Raw genomic sequence first — 10,535 nt, forward strand, 5'->3', positions numbered from 1 at the left:
TTAAAATTAGCAGTGGGCGAACTGTTTCGGTTAAAACAAGAATTGTCCTGGATTGGTGCCAATCCTCAAAATAAATTCAAGCCAATTTTATTTTTAAGTTTTAAAAGTAATAAAAAGTAGTAAGCATGTGATGTATATATAGACATATGCATAGAGAATAGCTCAGGGATTAGAAAAAGATGTATTTCGCATCTGGAGCCCTAGTTTTGCATATGCATGCAAGCAACTTTGCTCATGTGAATTTTCCCCTGGTACCATACACTATTTCCTGTCTAATCAGACAGCCATATATACAAAAGGCTTCAGTGCATAAGGGTGCTATAACCTGCAGAACATCACCATTTGTGTATCTAGCGAAGAAAGATGACACTTGTTAGTAGGACAAAGCTGGCACTAATTAAACCACATCCAGCACATCAACTCCACTTTCTGGATGCAGAGTCATCCCCAAATATTGTGTTAGGAAGTACAGCCAGCCCTGCCTACAGCAGGATGTGGCTTCCAAATATCACAAGTTGCATATAATTTATTGTGTAAATTAAAGCAGGGGGATGAAGGGTGGGAGGGATGAGGCTTCACTGGGCTGTGGCCTCAGAGAGGAAGATCAGTTTGGTTTACATGGGGAGCATAGGGGTTATTTTGAGGAGTTGGAGGAAGGGAATGTTGTCCATGTACATTATTTCACACATCATAAACTTCATTTCTTGGAGATTTTTTTAGCAGCCCAGAAACAGCTCATTCCCATGTAGGGTTTAAGAGCACCAAGCTGTTAACATAAGGCTTGGGGCTTTTGTTTGGATTATTTTGTTTTCATCTTCACCCTTCATCTTCAGTGGCTGTATGGGGTGTTTACTCCTTCAGTCTTGTGAGGGTGTGATAGTCACACGTGAGGCGAGGGTGTGAGGATGGCTATCTTTAGTTTAGACTGACTGCCTGAACTTTGATGAAAATTGTTTCCCTGCTTTGGCAGCTCTGACCTGGCCTGTGCAGTGACACATAGTACTACCTAGCACACCCAGACATCTCACTCCTGTATGATTTATCTTCTTAGGAACAGGCCAACAGGGATATTGTACAGAGTGAACCATAACCTCTCTGGAAAATACACATTTTTTACAACCTCGTGCACACTTTGACAACAATTGTCTTTTTTTTACACCAAACTTTTGGCCCTCCACAGCTCTTTTTTAGATATATCTTCTAGAATGGAAAGAGAACTTTACAGCCACCTTCTTTCCAATTCACCATGAACATTCTTCACCCATTCCTGTTCTTCTAATAGTACCGTATCTGGGTGTGGATGAACAATGGAGCTTGCTAGAAGGGGCCCCCAAAGATAAAGTTCTAACTGTTGGACTTGTGTGATAATGTCTTGAAAATGCCAACACACATGAAAAGTTGCTTTTGTGGCTGTAAGGAAAGGCTGGATAAATTCCTTGAAGTTCATGCAAGTATTGGCAAATCAGTTTTGTACCAGCTATCCTACCTGAGGACCTCCCTGGAACAAGCTGAGTTGCAACACTTAAATGCATATTAATTGGGACATATGGTCTAGTATTTAAGCAAAGGCATGCATTTGTTTGGCCAGAATGTTCAGGTAATACTTAAGGTCGAAGCCTTCATGGGTCTGATGAAATTTGTGATCAGCTGATGGAAATGTTTACCTTACAATAAACTTGAAAGACTGTCCTGCACAGAAGTGACACACAGGAGTTTGTTGTTGGGCGTCTCTGTGAAAGCAGCTGCAGTGTCTGTATGTGTTTTGTTACCCCCAAGTCCCTTGCAAAAGACTGACAGACCTCTGAGGCATTGCCCTGAAGAAAGGCTGGTACAACATTCATCTTGCTTGATGCAGACATGCAGAGGAAGGCGTCTTCCTGGAGCCTGCCAACCGCAGGCTGTCATGCTGCATCTCTGATGGGCTCTGTGGAAGAGAGGTCATCTATTTCAGCCCCTGAACATCACTGATCCTCTATCTCCCTGTTTCATTAACTGTATGACTCTCCCTCAGTGGCAGTGGGATGGTGTGAACTGCATTTGTTTGGTCTTGCACAATGAAGATCAGATGAGACCAGTGAGGAAGACCACCTGCTCCAGACCACGCAATAAATAAGTCCAAACTGAGCAATCCATCATGGAAGCCCTTATACTGCCTGTGAATGAAGGCAGACTGGGGAGTACCAAGGGGATGGCTGTTGCAGGCTGAGCCCGTGGGCTGCACCAGTCATACTGGTAACCCTATGGTGAGAACATTCGTGTACACTCTATGATGAACAGTCTGCCTACTCTATTTGATGTTATGGACACATGGGAGAATCAGTGGAAGCAAAATGTATCAGGATCTCTTTTTTCATGTCTGCAAACCCAAGAATTATAACTATTTATCTTAGGTTCATTAGGTGACTCATTGTGTTACGCATTTAATAGAGTTCACATGGACAATGTTACTTCTCTTTTCAATAAGTAGTTTACAAGAGCTGTTCATGTCATACAAGACACAAACAGTCTGTCTGTAAGTTAGTATCTTAGATCCTCATCAACTTTGTCACATTTTCTTGTTTTCAAATTCCTCATTTTAAAAATATGAGTCAACATAAATAGCTTTGAATCTTTGTTACCTTATTAACCAATGATGGGTGACTCTGCTCATAAAGTATTTACATAGACAACAGTCTTGTGCCGGTAATGTATTTTCACATTACTTAGTAATTTAAAACATGTCAAACCTTTCCAAATAGTAGAAACAATCCAAACATGAAACTGATGTTGACCTTAAAAGGTTGCTGCTTTTTATTTTAAGTCAAGCAACAATCATTACCACAGATTATTCACAGTACATTCTTCATACAACTCTTTATCAGCAATGCCCACAAATAGAGCTCTAAATGGTAAGAGATAAAGTAGATGGAAAGGGATGATATTACATCAGCAGCATGACCTGTAAGGGAGTTTGTGGAAGACCATATGGAAAATATATAATTTAACATTTAGTATTACATGTTAATAGGTTAAGTCAATTATATACATGTCTATTTTAAAAAGCTACTGAGTTCTGTGTTTGACTGAATCTGCATCTGATCATTCTTTGCATCATGAGAGTGTGCATGAGTATACAAATGCATCTATTTATAATGACTATGTATACATATGCATGAAGGTTTTTATATCATTTATGTGTGTATTGGATATCATTTTTTTTTTTCTGTTTTCAAATCCTGCTTCTGTTGTTAGAGGACCAGGTGATGGTATAGAGAGCATTTAGTGTTTGTTCCGAAGTACAGCATGTGTGTACTATAAACTAGGTGACCTGGACTTTTTTTTTTCCCATGGTGATTAGTAGAAACAAATTTCAGCTCCCCAAGTCACAGGACACAGCCATAGTAGGAGCTGGAGCAAGTGAAAGAATAGACAAATTTAACATTCTTATTTATCATATGGATATTTATATGATACATGATATTTTTTCAGTGTGTTCAGTGGCAAAAGATGGTAGTCCTTTGGCAGACACTTAGTCCATTCAGCCAACTAACTATTTACAATGCTTTACTTTTGAAAAAAAAAGAAAGAACAATAACAAAAATTCACAACAGTCTACTGTTTCTTCCTGTCTCCCAGAACACTTTTTCAGGGTCAGCCGTGTGACTTGGAGAGCTCTTCACTAAAGGTAATATCTTAATCACACCAGTCCCTGCAGACTGGAGCAGATCAAAGAAACAAAAAACCTCTGTCATGAACTAGACAAAAAACATGATCACACTGTGCTTCTCAGGTGACTGGCAGGTGTTGAAGATTTTTGGGGCAGCATTTGAGACTAATTGCTCTTTCTGTACCTCAAGTTTGTTATATACTATAATATTGAAAAAAAAAGTCCTTTACAATATTTTCTTTTTCACTTGTATCTTTATATTTCACCTGTAGTGGCATGGAAATTAAATACAGTATTTTCTAGAGGACATGTAATACCATGTAAGAATGAATATCAGTATTTAAAGCCATAGGGGTGGTGAAAATTTTCACTATGGATTTTACCTTTTTTCCCCCCTCTGTTTTTAAAATTTTACCATTATTATTCAGACTTTGACAGCTTTTCATCATGACCAAAATATATAACATGCAGGAAAATATTCATATTTGCTTCAAAGTTCTTTTAAAATAAGCAGAGACATTGTTATTTGCCCTAATATGTAAAGTAACATTGTCTGTTATGTTATAAATCAAGTCAACTCACACTGAACCTGATAGAAGGGCAGGGCCTTTGATGGCTATAGTGAGAGGGATGAAGGGCATAAGGCATCTGCAGTGATTTTTTTGAAAATACCAGTACTTGACCCAAGGGCAGAGAGCAGCACAGACCAGACCCCTCAGGTGGAGGAGTGTCAGCTTCTAGAATGAGACAGGCTAATCCCTTCCTGTAATGGACTTTTTATCTTAGTATTAATATCAAAGGTATACTTCTATTTTTCATTTTATTTTCATGTCTGTCAGAGACAGCCTTTTTCACAATGCTGGTAAGTGTTCTGATCTTAGGTTAGAGTTTGGATGATGAGACTAGTAAAGTGTTTAAAGGTCTTTGTTGGATCAAGTTCTTGGAAGAGAACATATGTGGCTGTTCTGATTTTTTTAATGTTGTAAGTTGTTATAAAATTTATGATCTAGAAAATCTCACACTGAAATAAAACTTTCTATAGAGACACATATTGTAATCATGGCGTTTAGCAGGGACAGCAGTTACAGAACAGCACAATAGTTTTAGGTGTAGAATAAGGTAGAACTGTGTGTTCAGATGAACTTTTTTTAAGGGCTGGGGAAAATACCTACTTGTCCAACACTCCTATTCTTCTAAAGGAAAGTCCAGTTTTCCTTACTTTGCTTATCGTTCCAAGCCTATTCCGTATGGTTGCTCTTGGCTTGGCTTGGATTTGCAAGACATGAGGCAGCTTCAAACAGAATGCAAGGGTGACAGAGCACTGGAACAGGCTGTCCAGAAAGACTGTGGAGTCTCCCTCTCTAGAGATATTCAAAACCCACCAGGACATGATCTTGCAAAACCTGCTCTAGGTAAGGCTGCTTTAGCAGGGAGTTGAACTAGATGATCACCAAAGGTCCTGTCCAGCCCCAGCCATTCTGTGACCCTGTGATTCCATGATTCCGTGGTTTTGTGATTATATGAATTGATGGTACACTATTTTATTTCAATGTGGAAAATCATCACATAGGAAGAAGCCTAGTAAGTATCCTTCACAGTAGAGTTCTCCTTGCTATAAATTAAGAAGGCCAAAGGCTGCTTCTTATTGAACATGGCAAGAGCAGGACGTGGTGTGGTGTAACTGGAAGATTCCCATCTGTGGGGAGTCAGAGTGGCGCAAGGAGGGGAAGGTGGGACATAGGGCAAGGAGTTTGGAGCCTGCTGCAACTTCTGTTGGTCATGTGTGATAAATGACTGCAAATTATGGTCCCTTGACTTTTCCTCTTGTTACAGGTAGGAATTAAATCCTCCCAATATATACTGAGTGAAACCTGACCCAATAAAGCAGACGCCATTCTCTCCCAAAACATATGGAGAGGAGTATCAGGAGGCTTTCATTATCGACTGAGTGGTAGAAGAATGAATGCTCCCCAAGCCAGTCCCAGCCTTCCCTTTGACCTGCCTGATTCCTTCAGTTGAAGGTGTGAAATCTTTCATACCATCTCCCCAATTTTTTCCAAGTTATCTACCGAGGATATGACAGGGATAAAACATGGGGTTAAACAACTTAGCCTAGTCCTTTCTCCTACTCCTAGAAATACCTATGATAACTTTGTTAAAACCTTTTTGAGCTCTGGCAGTGTACAGGCTAAGGCTCAACCAGTCATTCTACCTTTTGTTGTCAGTTCTTGAACTGTGGTGTAGTCTCTTGGAATAAGAACTTTCTGGAGGAGAAGAGTGGTGGCATCAGTGGTTAAAAACAAAACCTATGTTAAAAGAGGTAGATGATTAAGACTGACAAGTGACATACTAATGCCAGGATATAAGGCTGAATTACTTATCTTACTTATACATGATAATTTGGTCTTTGATTATATGTTCACATACTGTTTTAAGAGGACCCTTGCCTGATTCAGTGTACCTGATGTGCTGAACTCACATGACATACTAAACAATGTTCAGCTGCAGTCTCCTTGTTCAATGTGTGTCTGGATGGCTGGATGCTTTATTTACTGAATTCCTTCTAAACTTAGAATTATTAATTTCCTCACAGACATTGCTGTGGTATTTGTGGTGATATCAGAGAGCTTAAACAGCTAACTAGTACTTATCTTTGTCAGACTACTGTGAAACAAACTGGATTTATTTCCATTTAGAGATGAGGAACCAAAGCATGGACAGAATAGCTAGAATATATTCTCTGCTTTTTGAGCCTGATTTAAGGTCACTGAAACATTATTTTTAAGTACAGTATTTATTATGTGTTATTTATTATAAAAAGAATTGCAGGTGCCACCTTCACAAAGATTTCCTAGGATTGGTTCCAAAATCCATTGGAAATGTACTGAAGTATAGAGTCTTGAAAGCATCTTTCTTATGATAGTACTTCAAAGCAAGGTTTCTACTGCTATAGTTTGTGAGGTCCTCTCAGCAGAACTAAACATGGCTGATGGTCTGACTTCCACGTGTAGTGATAGTCTGTGTTTAGTTTTATTCATCATTTTAATGCCATGTTGCATTTAATGTCACCCAGATTTCCCCACTTACATTTGTTATTTGTAAAGGTTTTTGGTCTGCTTGCCCAGGATTTCCAAAATATGATTTTTCTAACCCTGAGGAAAGGCCCGAAATCTACTGTTTATCTGCCAAATGCTTACTTAGTGGAAAACAGGTAACAGGTGACCTTTCATCAATATCTGCCCCTCTTTCTGAAATCAATTATGTTTATCTAATATGTTTTGATACAAATTGTCCATTCCTATATGCTTAAAAAGTTGAATTCCTTAGATATATTCCTTAGATAGATTCCTTAGATCCTTAGATTCCTTAGTATTTGCAACCATTGTCCATAGTAAAAGGAAAGGTGTTTTCTTTCCTTTGAAGTTTGAAGTCATTTTATCATGCTTAAGAGACAGACAGTTTGCACTTTTACATGTGATGACACTGCATCATCTAGGGACAATAACCTTTGGATATAAAGGCCAGCAATTAAGGCAGGGCAAGAAGGCTGTGGAGTACCACAAGAAGGGCAGCATGTGGTAAATGAACCAGTATGAAGTTGATGGGTCATTATTTTTTAACACAGTTGATCTTGCACTGTGAATTGATATCAAATCAGTGCTTTGGACCCTGTGGCAAGTATGAGAAACCCTCAAACTGGATTTTCAATTTCTTGGAGATGTGGCCTGGGATTTTACCCTGTGATTGTTACCACAGGTAAACTAACATGTGTCACTGGTTTAGATCTTAATAGCAACTTCACAACCTCTCTTGGGCAACTTGTGTTGCTGCTTGGTCACCCTCACAGTGAAAAGGGTTTTCTGATGTTCGGGGGAAATGTCCTGTGTTTCAGTGTGGGCCTTTTGCCTCTGATCCTGTCACTGGGAACCATTGAAAAGACTCATCTCCAGCGTCTCTATACCTTCCTTTCAGGTATTTATGTATATGAGCCTGTGAGCCTTCTTCAAGCTGAAAATTCCCAGCTCCTTCAGCTCTTCCTTATAGGAGAGATGCTTTTCCTTATAGGGAGAGACCCTTAATAATTAGGAGGTTCCCATCAACCTATTTTTCCAGGCTTTTGCGGTCCCTCTCAGCGACAGTATGACCCTCTTATTCATCAGCCATTTCCCCCAGTTTTGTGTTATCTGAAAGCTTGCTGGGCTTACACGCTGTTCCATCATCCAGGTAATTAATGAAGATGTCAAATAGGATCAGAACCAACTATGGCCCCTGAGGTACCCCACTAGCTACCAACCTCCAACTGGACTTCATGCCAGTGATCATCACCCTCTGGGTCTGGCAGTTTACAAAGTTTTCACTTCACTGTCTGCTCAGCTAGCCCATACTTCATCAAATTCTGTAGGGGAATCCCATGGGAGAGAGTGGCTAAAGCCTTTCTGATGTCAAGGCAGAAAATAGCCACTGCTCTCCCCTGGTCTACCATGGCAGTCATCTCGTCACAAAAAGCTATCAGGTGGTTTGAGCATGACTTGCCATTTGTTAATGTTGACCATTCCTCATCACTTTCTCATCCTTCACATGCCCAGGAGTGGTCTCCAGGACCAGCTGCTCCATCATGTTCCTAGGAGTTGAGGCAAAGCTGACCTGCCTTGTAGCTCCCTGGCTCCTTCTTGAAGGTGAAAAAGGAACTTGCTTTTCTCCAGTCTTTGGGGACCTTTCCCAGTCACTATGGTCAACCAAAGATCATCACAAGTAGATCAAAGACTATTGAGAGTTTTGAACAGGCTTTAAAAGATTATAGCCGTAAGGTGAACACAGCATAATTGTTCAATTTAATCTCAGTAGCCCTTTATCCAATGAAGACAAAACTGAAGGTTTTTACTATTGCAGTTAAAAAAAAGATTAAGCAGGTGGAGAAAAAAAAACCCCTCAATATAACTGCAGAATTGAAGTTATTTTTTTGCTTTAAATTTGATTATTTTGATATATTTGTCATGCTATCTTGTGCAATTCTGATGACTACAGTACTGATGATAAAAATAAAACCTGGCATTTGCTGTTTAAATCTGAACAAATTTTGCTTTTGTTTTCAAGTTTGAACAAATCTTGGTGTTTTATTAAAATAAATTGGTTGTGAAATGAGTGTTGGAGCAGATTATTTTCCAGGCCCTGCTGATTCTGTTTATTATCAATATTTGCTGAAAGTAATCTAAGTCTTGCTCAGCTGTAACCAGAAAGTTACTTCACTGTTCAAATATTGACAGTGGTTAGGCAGAAAGTTCTAGTTTATTCTAGTCTCTTGATTTTGCCATTTTATTATAGACCTACATTTGTAATGATAAGGTTATGGATCATTTTTTTTTAATATGAGTAATAGATGACACTTGAAAGTTTGTTTTTGTCTAAGATTTCCTTGGGTTATCTCAACCTTATTTCTTTTATTATAAAACTGATCTATCTGATGATATTTCTCTACTTCCTGTCATTTCTTATGACAGTAAAACAATATTTTTTTCTAAGTGATTTTGGACACTGGTGTTCTGACTTCATATTGAAAAACAAAAAGTTATTTTGTTGGAAGCCTACATGAAGATCCAGTTTAGAAATGTAAGATTGTACCAAGGAGCTGTGGCAGAGAATATGCATCCTTTAGCAGCATCACACATGCTGAGTGATTACATCCAATCTCAATCATCCTTTCCACTCGTTCTGTGTCTGTTATGACATCCTAATGAAGAATTTTTGAATTTTCTTGATACTTTGATATAGCCACTGCTCCATAATGTCTTTGGTGCCAGAAAGGGACATACATACAGTTCAGAGACAGAAGATCTTACCTGTCTTACAACAAACTACCCCAGCACTGAAAATTTATTTAACACTCCTTTCAACATGCACAGTGTGAGTAAATATGTAAATTAATATATAGAGAGGCTTCTAACAGATAATCAGAATAGAACAGAATTCCAGAGTCTTTTAGGTTGGAGAAAACCTTTATGATCATCAAATCCAACCCTTTACTCAGCACTGCCAAGGCCACACTAAAGCATGTCCCAAACTCCCCATCTACACATTTTTTTAACACTTTCAGAGATGGTGACTGCACCACTTCTCTTGGCAGCTTCTTTCAGGGCTGAACAACCTTTTCCACAAAGAAATTTTTCCTAACATCCAACTTAAACCTCCACTAGTGCAAATTGAGGCCCTGTGCTCTTGTCCTATCATCTGGGAGAACCCTCACTTCACTACAACCCTCACTTTACTACAACCTCCTTTCAGGTAGGTAGTTGTGATAAGTGAGTGATAAGGTCTCCCCTGAGCCTGCTTTTCTCCAGGCAAATGTGTTTTGTGTTCAATTCCTAGGATCGTCATTGATACTCAAGAGGGAATTTGCCCTTTTGTCTTCAAAATGTGCTCCTCTACACTACCTAAGAGGATAAATGCAATACTTTTACTTTTCTTAGTGGGGGGGGGGGGGGGGGGGGGGGGGATGACAATTAAACAAACAACCTTGAATTCTGCTCACAATGCCTTTTTCTTTGGCTTACTCAGAGTATTTGACCAATTCTCTGCTATTCAGGAAGGCAGTTACACAAATTTTAGCCACTGTCATGTAGAGTCATAACCAAAAACTTCTTCTTTACAGTTACTTGAGAGCTATGTTTAAAATGTTAGCATCCAGTCAGCAAAGAAAACTGCATGTGGTTTGGTTGACTAAGCTCACAAAAGAAATGGTGGAGAGTCATAAAAAGGCCATAAAAGCCATAAGGTCATAAAAACATCAAAATTGTAAATATATTATCAGAAATGTTTCATAGCTACTTAAAGAGTAGCTAGATAGTATGCACTACTAATAAATTTCCTTTGCTATGAATAGATCCATAAATTT

This window comes from Motacilla alba, chromosome 3 (assembly GCF_015832195.1).
Source record: "Motacilla alba alba isolate MOTALB_02 chromosome 3, Motacilla_alba_V1.0_pri, whole genome shotgun sequence".
Lineage (NCBI taxonomy): Eukaryota > Metazoa > Chordata > Aves > Passeriformes > Motacillidae > Motacilla > Motacilla alba.